This window comes from Symphalangus syndactylus, chromosome 20 (assembly GCF_028878055.3).
Source record: "Symphalangus syndactylus isolate Jambi chromosome 20, NHGRI_mSymSyn1-v2.1_pri, whole genome shotgun sequence".
In the NCBI taxonomy this organism is placed as follows: Eukaryota; Metazoa; Chordata; class Mammalia; order Primates; family Hylobatidae; genus Symphalangus; species Symphalangus syndactylus.
The window spans coordinates 24,797,105-24,812,751 of NC_072442.2; the positions used below are offsets into that span (position 1 = coordinate 24,797,105).

The 15,647-nt window shown below is 45.2% G+C and overlaps 2 long non-coding RNA genes and 1 pseudogene across 2 annotated transcripts; 2 read left to right on the forward strand and 1 right to left on the reverse strand.

Moving 5' to 3' along the window:
• Nucleotides 1-1,095: 1,095 nt before the first annotated feature.
• LOC134735207 (uncharacterized) lies at nt 1,096-11,203 on the reverse strand. Its single transcript, XR_010118042.1, has 2 exons — nt 11,062-11,203; nt 1,096-7,659 (listed from the first exon to the last, which is right to left on the reverse strand). It is a non-coding gene; the product is annotated as an uncharacterized lncRNA (long non-coding RNA).
• Nucleotides 1,771-4,088, forward strand: LOC134735210 (uncharacterized). The gene is made up of 3 exons (XR_010118047.1): nt 1,771-1,831; nt 3,436-3,528; nt 4,029-4,088. It is a non-coding gene; the product is annotated as an uncharacterized lncRNA (long non-coding RNA).
• The window catches only part of LOC134735200 (leucine-rich repeat-containing protein 37B-like), a 41,646-nt pseudogene continuing 32,029 nt past the window's right edge, over nt 6,031-15,647 (forward strand).

The following is a 15,647-nucleotide window of genomic DNA, read 5'->3' on the forward strand; positions in this document are numbered from 1 at the left end:
GCCACACACCACCATGCCCAGCTAATTTTTATATTTTTAGTAGAGATGGGGTTTCGTCTTGTCGGCCAGGCTGGTCTCAAACTCCTGGCCTCACTTGATCCACCTGCCTTGGCCTCCCAAAATGCTGGGATTACAGGCGTGAGCCACCATGCATGTCCCAGCCCAGCAGATTCTTATATTTGAGTTTTAAAAGAAATGTTCACCTTTCTACTGCTAGATGTGTAGTGGAATCTCATTGTGGTTTTAATTTGCATTTAATAGCTAGTGATGTTGAATGTTCATGAGCAAATATCTTCTTTACTATACTGTTGAAATCTATTCCCATATTTTAATTGGATATTAATACTTTTATTGAGGTTTTTCATCCCTGTAATCCCACTGGAGATTGGTTATTATTGAGTTTTGTTTTTTGTTTTTGTTTTTGTTTTGAGACGGAGTCTCGCTCTGTCGCCCAGGCTGGAGTGCAGTGGCGCGATCTCGGCTCACTGCAAGCTCCGCCTCCTGGGTTCACGCCATTCTCCTGCCTCAGCCTCTCCGAGTAGCTGGGACTACAGGCGCCCGCCACCACGCCCGGCTAATTTTTTGTATTTTTAGTAGAGACGGGGTTTCACCGTGGTCTCGATCTCCTGACCTCGTGATCCGCCCACCTCGGCCTCCCAAAGTGCTGGGATTACAAGTATGAGCCACCACGCCCGGCCTTGATGTTGCTTTAGAGATTGCCCCTTACTCTTTGCTTGAAGCTTTAGGGGACTTGTCAGGCATGATGTCTTGTTCTCTGTGTGCCACGGTGTGGCAGGTAACTCGAACTCTAGCTGGGTGTGTGAATAAGGGCAGAAAGGAGTCAGAGCTGACATATCCTGATAATGACGTCCTGAAGAACCAACCTTTAACTTCTGTGACTTCCTTCCCCAGAGCTACCCTGGTTCTCGTCCCTATTATTACAGCATTTTTTAAAAAAGACTCTTTTTCTTGCCTTGTATCTTTCCAATAAGTTCCACTCCCTACCCCCCTTATGTTAGTCGAGTCAGGCACAACCAAGAACCCTATTTGATATAGAAAATTATTTTAACACAAAGATCCTTGGGGTCAAATCAATTCCAGAAAAGCATTTAATAATTTATTCTACTCTGTCAACAACAAACTATTGCACAGTGAGAAAAGGCTCTGGTGGAATCATGTCTGGAAGCAGCCTCTCCACCTGAGGAGGGGTCTCTGACCTCTGAGATTGATGACATAGGTTCTAGAAAAATACATAAAATTAAAAGTAGAGAGAGATTCTGCCACATACAAGCTCTCAGGCACTTTAGGAACCATATAAGCTGTTTCCTGCCCTTTTCCGGGTTCCTTAGTAGAGGGCTGGGTACGGTGGCTCATGCCTATAATCCCAGCAGTTTAGGAGGCCGAGGCGGGCAGATCACGAGGTCAGGAGATCGAGACCATCCTGGCTAACACGGTGAAACCTCGTCTCTCCTAAAAATACAAAAAATTAACTGGGTGTGGTGGCGGGCGCCTGTAGTCCCAGCTACTCAGGAGGCTGAGGCAGGAGAATGGCGTGAACCCGGGAGGCAGAATGTGCAGTGAGCCAAGATTGCGCCACTGCACTCCAGCCTGGGCGACAGAGTGAGACTCTGTCTCAAAAAAAAAAAAAAAAAAAAAGTAGAGAGAGACTCTGCCACATACATGCTGTCAGGCATTTTAGGAGCCTTATAAGCTGTTTCCTGCCCTTTTCCAGGTATCTTTTGAGAGCCGACGTTAGGATAGAAGCATAGAGGCTGTGGCACTAGAAACATTCTGGTGAGAATCGTGGCTGCTTGTTGCACACGTAACCTAGGTAAGTTAATTGATCCCTGCACCTCAGTTTCCTCATCGGCAAAATGAAAGATGATGTCTCATACAGCTGTGAGAGTGGAAGAGATCACGTTTGCTGAGTACCTGGAGTGCTGTAGGCACTCACCCTGGATGTGCCCATTTTTCTCAGACCATTCTTTGCTACTGAAACTACTTCTGCAAAGAAGTTGGGGTGGCTTAGATATTCAACTGGCTTGTTTGGCAGGCTATGTTTGGCGCCTATGCATGAGAAGCTGATTGGCCATTCGTAGGACACTGAGCAGTTTGGAGACTCAGGACCTCCTGCATCCTATGTGCTTGAATGTTTGCATGGTCAGCAGTTCAGAAATATGCACATCCTGCTGAGAGCTCCATAGCTCTGTAAGAAGGAAGGATTGGGTCTCTACACCAAATGCAAAGCCTGGCCTGGCGCGGTGGCTATGCCTGTAATCCCAGCACTTTGGGAGGCCATGGCAGGAGGGTCGCTTAAAGCCAGGAGTTACAGACTAGCCTGGGCAACATAGTGAGACCCCCCATTTCTACAAAAATAAAAATTAGCTGAGTGCGGTGGTATATGCCTGTAGTCGCAGTTACTCTAGAGGCTGAAGTGGGAGAATAGCTTGAGCCTGGGAGGTCAAGGTTGCAGTGAGCTGTCATTGCACCACTGCCCTCTAGCCTGGGTGACAGAGCAAGGCCCTGTCTCAAAAGCAAAACAAACACAAACAAACAAAAAGCAAAACCCCAGGAGCTCTCCCAAGACACTATCGGTCAGTTCTGTAAACAATCACTGGAGGTGCAGAGGAGCTGCCCATCTTCAAGGAGTTCTGTAGCCTCTGACATGGCTGTATGGGGTCAGTTCCCTGAATATAGGTTGCTTTTTCATATTTCTGCAAAGTAGGCCCCTTCTGCCTGGATACCCTTCCCATCTATAATGGCTCACTGAGTGCAGGGCCAGCATTGGAATTGTGCAATGTACAACCTGCACGACTGTAAATAGCAGCCTTGGGTAAGAGAATGGGCTCCACAGTCAGGAAAAGCTGCATCTATTTCTCATTTCTGCTATTTATTCTTAGTAAAGAGGTGAGCAGGTTGGCTTTATTTATTTATTTATTTATTTATTTACTTATTATTAGTATTTTTTTGAGACAGTGTCTCACTCTGTCACCCAGGCTGCAGTGCAGTGATGCGATCTTAGCTTAGTGCAACCTCTGCCTTCTGGGTTCAGGCAACTCTCCTTCTTCAGCCTCCCTAGTATCTGGGACTACAGGCATGTGCCATCACGCCCAGGTAATTTTTGTATTTTTAGTAGAGACGGGGTTTCACCATTTTGGTCAGGATTGTCTTGAACTCCTGACCTCAAGGGATACACCTGCCTTGGCCTCCCAAAGTGCTGGGTTTACAGGCCTGAGTCACCATGCCCAGCCTATTTATTTATTTATTTGAGACAGGGTCTCGTTCTGTCACCCAGACTAGAGTGCAATGGCATGACCACGGCTCACTGCAGCCTCAACCTCCCGGGCTCAAGCCATCCTCCCATCTCAGCCTCCCAAGTAGCTAGGTCCACAAGTGCATGCTACCATATCCAGCTATTTTTTTTTCTTTTTGTAGAGACAAGGGACTCACTATGTTGCCCAAGCTGGTCTCGAACCCCTAAACTCAAGTGATCCTCCTGCCTCGGCTTCCCAAATCCTGGGATTATAGGTATGAGCAACCACTCCCCACCAAGGTGACCTTGCTAAATCTCACTTTCTTCATTTGTGAAGTTGGAATAATTACAGTAGTGACCTCTTAGAGTTGTGAGGATTAAAATTAAACAATATATATAGGGAGATTTTAGCATAGTGCTTGGCATGTAGAAGACACTTAAAAAAAGCTGTAATAACGATTATTCTTTCTGGCAAACTTTTACTCTACTTTAAAGCCTTTTCCAATTCTTTCCAAAGCTGGGTCAAATGCCTCTTCTATGTGCTCCCATTCTCCACTAGCGCTGCCTCCAGTACTGCTGGGTTCCTTCCAGAACTGTGACCTCTTGACAGCAGGGATTGTGTCTTCTACACTAGGGTCACCAGTACCAATAACAATGCCAGGAACATAGTAGGAACCCAATAAATGCTAGTTAAAGGAATGAACGCATGAATGAATGTCTACATGTTATCTTTGATGGGACCAAAGGGAAGCTTTCTCTTCTTATTTTCTGTTAGAAGCCGATAATGGGAGAAAGAGGCAGAGAAATGGGAAAGGAGAGTATGGACTGGACATTTGGCAAAGGCAAGTCACTCTTTCCTGTGGTCATTTTTTGGGTAGAAAGAAAACTGGGGCGAAACCTTGTACTAAGCTGGGTCTGAGAAGATAAACAACCCAAGAGTTCTACCTGTACAATGGTCTGATTCTTCCTGACGGGGGCAGGTGGGAGCCGTGAGGAGCCAGACAAACATCCCCTTGCAATTTCCTTCTGTCTGTGCTCAGCTCCTTCAAAGTATCACAGCCCAGCCCCCTTACCCCCTGCCAAAGCCTTTCCTTCATACAAGGTGTCTTCAAATCCAAGCCAGGCTCTTATCCCGTGAGATCTTTGAAGGCTGGAAGGAGCTGCAATGAGTCTGAATCACTACCAACCACAGCGGCATTAGAATGACAGATGGTTTCTGTTTCCAGCACGTGTTCTAAAGTGGGTTTTTTGGTGGCTCAATTTGCATCCACATGGTCCCTGCCAACCAAGAGCTGAGATGAGCAGTTTGCATAGATCAAATTATTGAACTTTAAAACACCCATGAAAAATTGTGAAAACAAAACAACAGCAGAAGTACAAAGTACAAAGAGATGTGGTTTCCCAGGAGCACGTGTGAAAAATGACTTTGCAGTCCAGATGCCTGCAGGCCCAGCCTGAGTCAGCTGAAGGATGTGGAGGCCAAAAAACCTCAGACAAGTCTGGACCAAGCGGAGCTTCCGGAAAAAGAAAGGTGACAGCCAACTCCACTCCACACTGGACGGACCACCCTGGAGGAGGGCTGGCTCCCTCTAGATGTCATCATGTGACAGTAAAGCGTGTGTTCTGAGTGGAGTTACCAAGATTGGGAGGGGGTGGGAGAGGACTCAGAAGTTGGACAAGAGGAGAGGAGATGTGTGCCCTGTGGAAGAAAGTGGTTAGTGTCAGGGTGGTCTTCTGCCTGTAGCTTCTGCTTGTTAGTCCTTCCCCTCCCGTCATCCTGGAGAACGCCTATTCATCCCTTAGGCCTCAGTGCCTGCCATCTCTTCTGAGAAGCCTTCCCTCACCTCTGTAAGCAGAACCAGCCACACCTGCATTTGGACCTCCTTCTCCTGCACTGGGAGTCAGGTCCCTTCATTACAGCACACCTCCTGTGGAAGAATGTTTTGAGTGTGTGGCTAGGCAGGGACCTCCTCCTACTTATCTTTGCATGCCTACTGCCTGGCACAGTGATCACTCTTCAGCAAATGTCTGATGAATTAAACTGTTGGCAGGAAACCTGGCACCAAACCTTTTGACCATGAGGAAGAGAGATTGTATTTTTTCTAGGTGGCCCAAAGAGACGGGACTGGAAGACAGGGTGGCAATTACAAGAAAGTGGATTTCAGCTCCAAATCAGGAAGTACTTTATAATACTAATGACAGCAATTTTACTGTGTGTTTTAGTCACCGATTGCTGCATAATAAATTGCTCCAAAATTTGAGGCCTAAAACAACAGTAAGTGTTTATGATCTCACACACTGTATATGGGTTAGGAATTCAGGAGCAGCATAGAAGAGTGGTTCTAGCTTAGGATCTGTCATGAGTTTATAGTCAAGATACTAACTGGGGCTGTAGTCATCTGAAGGCTTCATTGGGGCTGGAGGATTGGCTGCAAGATGGCTGGATTGGCTGGGCATGGTGGCTCATCCCTGTAATCCCAGCAATTTAGGACACTGAGGTGGGAGGATCACTTGAGCCTAGGAGTTTGAGACCAGCCTGGGCATCATAGGGAGACCCTGTCTCTACAAAAAACACAAAAATCAGCTGGGTGTGGTGGCACATCCTGTAGTCCCAGCTACTCAGAAGGCTGAGGTGGGAGGATCACTTGAGTGAGATTGTGACATAAGATTGCCCTGGTAACATGGAACAGATCTGGACCCGAGCCTAATAAAGGTGGCACAAATAAAGGTCTCACAAAGACAGGGTGGGGCACATGCTTATAAGGGGCATGAGCATCTCAGGGCTGCCAGAATGGCTCCCGTTGAGTGTGCAGCACTAGCGTGTGTCATGTCTTGGCTGCGTTTCTGGGGCCCATGGCCCTTCCTTACGTGGCAACTCTTGTGTCTACTAGTCAAGGGGGCTCAGCCTCTGGTGTGGGTCAAGGACCAGCTCCAGATGACCTCTAACCCTCTGGGGCCGCCTGAGCCCTGGTCTTCCCGCTCCTCCCATCTCCCATGGGAATCTCCCCATGCGCCTACTCCCCCGACAGTCCCTGGGGGACTTTGATTACATGGGGCCCTCTGCTTCCTCACAGGTGTCACCCTGCCTCAGGAATTGACTGAAAATTTGGTTCCATTCCTGGACACGGATTCAGCTGGAGAGCTGCCCCTGGGGCCAGAGCAGTTCTTGGCTGCACACCAGGATTTAAATGACAAGCTGACTCCACAAGAAAGGCTCCCAGAGGTGGTTCCACTGCCGGACGGGGATCAGAACCAGACCCCAGTTCAGCTTCCTGGCCTCAAATGTAAGGTTCAAACTGCAGATCTAGATTGGGCTGCAGGTCATCAGGCAGATGAAATACTTGTTTGACTGGACAGTAAGATTTCAAAACGAACCAAATTTGTTGTTTTGCCCCAGAACGTGAAGAAAGATCTAGCTGAGCATTGGAGCCTTGCTGAGATTCTTGGGATTCCACACCAATTATCCAAACCTCAGCGTCAGAAACAGACTCTGCAGGATGAATATTCGAGTATGGACACACTGTATCCCGGCAGCCTGCCTTCAGAACTCCGGGTGAATGCAGATGAGCCTCCAGGGCCTCCTGAGCAAGTTGGACTTTCTCAATTCCATCTAGAGCCCAAAACTCAAAATCCAGAGACCCTGAAAGACATCCAGTCCTCTTCACTCCAGGAAGAAGACCCAGCACAGCTTCCACAGCTCCCTCAGGAGGTAGAACCTTCAGCCCTGCAGGAGGCGCCAGCTCTGCCTCCAGAGTCCTCTGTGGAGAGTCTAGCTCAAACTCCACTGAATCATGAAGTGACAGTTCAACCTCCAGGTGAGGATCAAGCTCATTATAACTTGCCCAAAATTACAGTTAAACCTGCAGATGTGAAGGTTACCATGACTTCAGAGCCTACAAATGAGACAGAATCTTCCCAAGCCCAGCAGGAGGCCCCAGTTCAGCCTCCAGAGGGGGTGGAACCTTCTGCAACCCAACAGGAGGCCCCAACTGAGCCTCCAGGTCCTCCTATGGAGCCTGAACTTTTCCCCAGTGAACAGGAGCAGCCAGCTGAGCCTTCTGAGTCTTCTGGGGAGGTTGAATCTTCTCCAGCCCAGCAAGAGACCCCAGCTCAGCCCCCAGAACATCATGAAGTCCCAGTTTCACCTCCAAGTCACCATCAAATGCAGCATTCAGATTTTCCCAATGTCTCAAGCCTCCAGACGTGAAGCTCACCATAGCAACACAGCCTAATGCAGAGGTGGAATCTTCTCCAGTCCATCAGGAGGCTACAGCTCAACTCTCGGCCAGGTAATGATGTAGAACCTCCCACCATCCAGCACGGGGACACACCTCTGCCTCCAGAGTCATCAGAAGAGGCTGGACGTTTAGCAGTTCAACAGGAGATTTCAGTTCAATCTCCAGAACCTATTAATAGAGATTAATTAATGAGAACCCCTCTCCGACCCAGCAGGAGGCTGCAGCTAAGCATCCACAGACCGCTGAGGAGGGTGAGTCTTCTCTAACGCAGCAGGAGGCCCCAGCTCAGACTCCAGAGCTCCCTGAGGAAGTTGTAGCTCAACCTCCACAGCATCATGAGGTAGCAGTTTCCCCTCTAAGTCATGATCAATTTCAGCCTCCAATACTGCACAATGTCACTATTAAACCTGTGGATCACGTGGTTACCATGACTCCAGATTTCACTAATCAGGTTGAAATGTTAACCCAACAAGGGACCCCAGCTCAGCCCTTAATGTCGCCTGAGCAGTTTCAACATTTGAAAGAGCAGGAAGAGATTATAATTCAGCAGCTAAGTAGACCTGAAAATTATGAACTTCCTCCAGTCCATAAAGAGCCCACAACTCAGCCTCCAACTCAGCTCTCCTCAGACTTTGGAAGTTCACTGAATGATGAAGCAATAGGTTCACCTCCAGATGTGTCATATCTACATCTAGATAGGGAGCTTACCAAACCTACAGCAGTCACTATGGGGGTAGGACCTTCTCCAGTCCAGCAGGACAACCCTCCTATTCCCACTGAACAGGCTGATTTTCTCCAGCCCAGCCTGATCTCCCTTCCCCGCCTCTGCATTCTCCTGAAAAGATTGAATCCCCAGTCCACCAAGAGGCCACAGCTCAGACTCCAGATCCCCCTAAGGAGGCAGAACCTTCTCCAGTCCAGCAAGGTTCCCAGCGGAGCCACCAGAGCCCCCTAAGGAAGTTGAACCATCTGCGACCCAGCAGGAAGCCTCGGGTCATCCTCGGAAGTCCACTGAAGAGATCAGTCCTCCACCACAGTGGGAGATACTAGCTCAGCCATCAGAGCCACCTGAGAAGTTCGAACCATCTCCAGTCCTACAGCAGGCCCCAACTTGGCTTTTAAAGCCACCTAAAGAGGTAGAATTCTCTCCAGTCCAGCAGGCGGTCCCTGCTCAGTCTTCAGACCCCTCTATGGTTATAGAACCCTCTCTGACCCAGCAGATGGCCCCATCTTTGCCTCCAGAGTTCCCTCAGGAGGTAGAACAATCTGTAACTCAGTAGGAGTTTCCAGCTGAGATTCCAGAGCTCTCTATGGAGGCAGAACCTTCTCTGACCCAGCAGGAGGCCACAGTTCAGGCTCCAGAGTCCCCTAAGGAGGTAGAACCTTCAAGGCAGCAAATGGTCCCAGTTCAGCTTCCAGAGCCACCTAAGGAAGTTGCAGCTCAGCCTCCAGCTCATTATGAGGTCACAGTCCCAACACCAGGCCAGGATCCAGCTCAGCTCTCAACATTGCCCAGTGTCACTGTTCAACCTTTGGACCTGGGACTTACCATCACTCCAGAACCCACTATGGAGGTTGAATATTCTACACCCCTGAAGAGGATTATAGTTCCTCATATCTTCTTAAGGTGACACTTCCACATCCAGACCAGGTTCAGACTCAGCATTCACACCTGACTGAAGCCACAGTTCAACCTTTGGATCTAGGGATTACCATCACTCCAGAATCCACAACAGAGGTTGAACCTTCTACAGCCCTGATGACTACAGCTCCTCCTCCAGAACACCCTGAGGTGACACTTCCACCTTCAGACAAGGGTCAGGCTCAGCATTCACACCTGACTGAAGCCACAGTTCAACCTCTGGACCTGGAGCTTAGCGTAACTACAGAGCCTACTGCAGAGGTTAAACCGTCTCCAACCACGGAGGAAACCTCAGCTCAGCCTCCAGACCCGGGGCTTGCCATAACTCCAGAACCCACTCCAGAGATTGGACATTCCACAGTCCTGGAGAAGACTACAGCTCCTCATCCAGACCAGGTTCAGACTCTGCATCGAAGCCTGACCGAAGTCACAGGTCCACCTACAAAGTTAGAATCTTTGTAGGATTCATTGGTGCAGTCTGAAACCGCACTAGAGGAACAGAAGGCCTCCACAAGCACCAACATATGTGAGCTCTGTACCTGCGGAGATGAGACTCTGTCATGTGTTGATCTCAGCCCAAAGCAGAGGCCTCACCAAGTGCCTGTGCCAGAGCCCAACACCTACAATGGCACCTTCACCATCTTGTAAGAATCACCTTCCCTCAATCGTCCTCTATGTCTTGCCTGACGTGGCAGCCTTTTCCTGGAGGCCTTCCTGGGCCTTCTTTATCTCCCCAAGCCGTACTGACAACAGACTTTCTGCTTTCATCTTTGCTTGTCAACTCTCTCTTCTCCTCATTCTCCTTTAATGTCAGACCCATTCCCCAGTCTTTTACTTTTACTCCAGTCTTTTACTCATTTTCTTATCCATTTTTATTTAGCCCCATCACATCATTGCTTAACCGCTGCTCTGCTCCTGTTTTCGCTTCACCCTCTTTACAGCAGCCTGTCACTCTCCCGATCTCAGTGATGATGCTCTAAGTGGTTAAGAGTTGATTCTGGATCCAGGCTGCCTGGGTTTGAACCCAGGTCTGCTTATTAGCTTGGTGATCCAGAGCAAGTTATTCTGCTCTGTGACTCAATTTCCTCACCTTTAATCTGGGGATTATGCTAGTTACCATTTCATAGGATTGTTGTGAAATTTAGGTGAGGGAACATATGAAACACTTCACCAGTGCCTAGCATATGTAGGAGTGTTGGCTGTTAACATGATTACTCAGTCCTTTAGTTATGTCCAGAATTCATCTTTGTCCCTGGCTTGTTATATGTAGCACTCATTTTGTGTCAAACCCAGGACCAAATATGCTACTGTCTGCAGAACATGAAAATGATAGGAGGGAAGAAAGAGAATAGGCATAAATAGGGAGATATATATAATTAATTACTAAAAAATAATGCATGCCATCGGTGCTAGAATTTACCAGAATCTGTGATCCTTGAGGTGTGGAGATCAGGGAAAGCTACATGGATAAGCTAAAAGTTTACTTGGGTATTCAATGAGGTATGGAAAGCCATTGAAAGTTTCCAAGCAAGAGAGATTAAATGATTAAAACAGGAAGATTATTTTATTTTATTTTGTTTTTTGCTTTATGTTCAAGTGGAGATATGCAAAGGATTATTTTAGAATCCATATGTAGAGTGACCAAAAGGAAAAGCTTATTTCAGAGAGACAAAATAGAAAGGTCTAGCAAAATGTAGGAGTAAAGTGTGAAGGGGTTAAATCTGATCAGTTGTAATAAGAGAAAGAAAAAGCCTAGGATGTTTCAACAGAGGGAAAAACTTTGGTGTTACCTGACTTAGGGTTTCTTTCTACTTATTTATCGATAATGATAAGCTTATGCCCATTTTTCTGTTGAATTATTTACTATTTTTGTGTTGATTTGAAGAAGTTTGTTTAGACACATAAGTGCTTTTGGAGAAAATACTTACATTCAAAGTAATTAACTGGCATCGTCTGTACAAGAGATGGGATGGATAGAAAGTTAAGCTTCTGAGAGATGCCTCATCATTTGTGGCAGTGGCTCCGCATTATTTCTTGATGAATTGTGCAAACTGGGAAGCTGATAGCTCTGGTAATGAGAAGGCAGGTGTTATTTTCTGTTTCTGAATATCCCCGACAAGGTTGCCATGATTCTTTTATTTATCCTGTTCAATCATTTCCTGCCTATTCAACGATATAAACTACCTTTCTTCACAGAAATTTCCAAGGAAGCTATGTTTCATACATTGATGGAAATGTATAGAAAGCATACAGTTGGGCCGAGAAACTGTGAGTATATTCTCTCCAAATATGACAAAAAACTAACTGCATTGTAAGATCCTTCTTGGTCCAGAATTTTGAGGTCCATACCTCTGAGAAAAGATATTTCCCCTCCATACTCCAAATCAACCTCTGTGGATTGCAAACCTATGGTTATTTTAAAATTAAATTTGTTAGGCTCTCTCTAAGAGGCAATTTAAATTTATTTTTTATCATACAAATAATACATTGTTATATTCTTTTTTTTCCCTCTTTTTTTTTTTCAGAGACAGGGTCTTTGTCCCCTGGGCTGGAGTACAGTGGCACAATCACATCTCACTTCAGCCTTCACCTCCCAAGTGCAAGTGATCTTCCCACCTCAGTCTCCCAAGTAGCTGGGACCACAGGTGCATGCCACCACGCCCACCTAATTTTGTACTTTTTGTAGAGACAGGGTCTTCCTATGCTGCTTCGGCTGGTCTTGAGTTCCTGGGCTCAAGTGATCCTCCCACCTTGGCCTCCTAAAGTGCTCATATTACAGGTCTGAGCCACCATCTCCAGCCCATGATTCTATTTTTAATGTATAAAAATGCAATAACAGGTATAGCAAAAACCCTCCTTGTGCCCTACTCCCTCATCCCTGAGGTAATGCTACTCTGCCTTTAGTATACATGCTTCCAGACTTTTCCCCATTTGCCTACATACATATTTACATAAAGAAAAATAGATTTGCTTTGTGGTTTTTAAAACCTTTTTTCCTTACATAAATGGTAACATCTTGCAACTTGATTCTTTCACTTCATGGTATCACTTATATGATATTCTTTCACTTCATAATTTCTTTCCTTCTTAGGACTGAAAGGGTCACCCCATTCACTTAAACTCCTGCATAATCCATGGCATGGATGTGTCATAGTTTATTTAATAATTTCCCCATTAACGAATGTTTAGATTATGCTTAGTGGGCAAGTATTCCTGTAGCATAGATATCTAGAAATGGGAGAGTTGGGGTGAAGACTATGTAGATATAAAATTTTAATTGTCCTCAAAAATGTTGTGCCAACTGACTCTATTGTCAGCAGAATATGACAGCATTCATTTCCCCACACCTTTTCACTGCTGGATATTCTCCAACTTTTTGCTGAAGTTATGGATGAATAAAAGGGATTCCATCCAGATTTGAATTTTTCTGATTACTCATGAATTTAAATATCTTTATACGTTTATTGAACATTTGTGTTTCTTCTCCGAGCTTTCTGTCCTTCGTTCGTTTTCCTGTTGAATTATCGTTTTCTTACTGATTTATAGAAGGAATTAGTTTAGACACATAAATGATTTTGGAAAAAATGCTTACATTCGAAGTAACATTTTTCACAACAGTTTGTGTCACATCATTAGTTTGACTTATACAGATAAGACATACAAGAGTTCTAAATTAAAAATAAAACACATGCTAGGTGCAGTGGCTCACGCCTGTAACCCCAGCACCTCGAGAGGTCAAGGCAGGCAGATAACCTTAGGGCAGGAGTTTGAGACCAGCCTGGCAATATGGCGAAACCCCATCTCTACTGAAAATACAAAAATTAGCCAGGTGTGGTGGCGGGTGCCTATAATCCCATCTACTTGGGAAGCTGAGGCAGGAGAATTGCTTCATTTATTTTTCCAAACAGAATTTTGTTCTTCTTGCCCAGGCTGGAGTTTAATGGTGCAATCTTGGCTCACTGCAAGTTCCACCTCCTGCGTTCAACGGATTCTCCTGCCTCAGCCTCCTGGGTAGCTTTAATTACAGGTGCCCACCACCACGCCCAGCTAATTTTTATATTTTTAGTAGAGACAGAGTTTCACCATGTTGGACAGGCTGGTCTCGAACTCATGACCTCAGGTGATTCACGTGCTTTGACTTTCCAGAGTGCTGGGATTACAGGCGTGAGCCACCACGCCAGGCCAGGACTACATTTTAAAAGCAAGAAAATTATTACAAAAGTCAGGATGGTGGTTACCTATTAGGGTTAGAGAGAGGAATATGATTGGAAAGGGGCACACTGGGGCTTCTGGGATGCTAGCAATAATCTTTTGTAACAATGTTTACATGGGTATCTGCTTTATAATTATTAAACTGAATATTTGGCCAGGTGAGGTGGCTCATGTCTGCAATCCCAACACTTTGGGGGGCGGAGGCAGGAGGATCACTTGAGTCAGGAGTTTGAGACCAGTGTGGGTAACAGAATGAGACCTTGTCTCAGAAAATTAAATTAAATTAAATATAAACAACTTTTATGTTATGTGCACTTTATGCACATTGTACTTCTCAAAGATTTTTGATGGGGGAAAAATGTTGAATGGCTTCACTTGCAGCCCTGACATGGTCCCATGTGGGGCTTTCATAATAAGGTTTGGGAAGAGAGAGAAGGAAATGGAGGTTCTGCTGATCTTGGTGCCACCCAGAGTTGGATTCTGAAAGGTATATTATGATCTAGAGAGGAGTCATTAAAGATACAATTTGGTGGGAAGAGTGGAGCGGTGTGCTTGTGTCTGTGTGCTTGCATGTGTGTGTGTGCTTGCATGTGTGTGTGTGCTTGCCTGTGTATGTGTGTGCTTGTCTGTGAGTGTGTGCTTGCGTGTGTGTGTGTGCTTGCATGTGTGTGTGCTTGCATGTGTGTGTGTGCTTGCCTGTGTGTGTGTGCTTGCATGTGTGTGTGTGCCTGTGCGTGCTTGCATGTGTGTTTGTGATTGCATGTGTGTGTGTGTGCTTGCCTGTGTGTGTGTGTGCTTGCCTGTGTGTGTGGTGGTGGTGGTGGAGAGAGATGGACACAGAAAGGAAAATGGAAGAAAAGGTTTGAATGAAAGCAGAGCAGATACCATCTTGAAACGACCATGACCCAGCTTTCCTCCACATGCAGGAGATAGTCCTGTGTAGCAAATAGTTGTAGTTTGCATTTTAATCTAGAAATAACTTTTTCATTTTCCAGAATTCTCATTGAAAATTATTTGACTGAATTACATAAGGATTCATTTGAAGGCCTGCTATCCCTCCAGTATTTGTAAATTAGTTAATCATATTTTTGAGTTTTTAGTCATATTATCTTTCAAATGAATAAGGGGTTGAAATTAGATAATCTCTAAGATTTCTTCCAGCAATAAAATTCTGCAATTCTGTAAGTTTGTATAGGGTCTCAGCCCATCTCTAGCATTAGCTATGTCCTATGCATTTTCAGTTTTTAAATTATATAGACAAAATACAGACAGAAAAAATTTCTCATGGTGAGAAGATCTGAGCAGTGACTGACACCCATATGAACCTTGTTTCATAAGGATTTACATACCATCTTCTTCTATTCAATCTACAGCCAATAGATCAAATCTAACCTAAGGTCTATTTTGTAATAGCCTATTAAGTTAAGAATGGTTTTTGCATTTTTAAAGGACTGTGAAAGAAAAAAGAGAAATATGCGAGACAGATCATACATGGCCCACAAAGCCTTAAAATATTTACTGTCTGACCTTCACAAAAAAAGATTTGAAAAAGTTGGTTTAGTACGATGAAAGGAATTAAAGTTAACTTCAGATTGTTGCCTAAAGGAGAAGAAAATATGGAGCACCTACATTCATTTGAGCATCATTAATCCAGAAATTTTTGGTAATTTAATCGGAATTAAATTAACATTTAAATATTTGAAATCAGCTGAATTATGGAAATAAGATTATCAAGAATATTAAGCTACCAAAAGAATAGACTAGTATTAAGGATTTCATTTCGAGAATTGTTATATTAAAACAGATGTTTAAAATGATGGTTAAATGGTAGAGCTAGAAATGTTTACACTAAGCAGCATATCAGAAATGCCCCTAACTCTTCACTAATTACACAATAACTATCTCCCCAGCCCTGTTACCAAGAAAGGGATACCTGCATAGTATTTCTGTCTGTTTAGAGACAAGAAGATGCTATGTTCAATTGCTATGAAAGCTTGATTCTTATCTTTTGTCCATAGAGTTGTGTATGTCATTAATCCTAATTAAGTTTATTAGTGATGCTCTTTTTGTTTTGTTTTTTTTGAGATGGAGTCTCGCTCTTTTGCCCAGGCTGGACTGCAGTGACATGATCTCTTCTCACTGCAAGCTCCGCCTCGCAGGTTGACGCCTTTCTCCTGCCTCAGCCTCCCACGTAGCTGGGACTACAGGCGCCTGCCACAGCGCCTGGCTAATTTTTTGTATTTTTTTAGTAGAGACGGGGTTTCACCGTGTTACCCAAGATGGTCTTTATCTCCTGACCTCG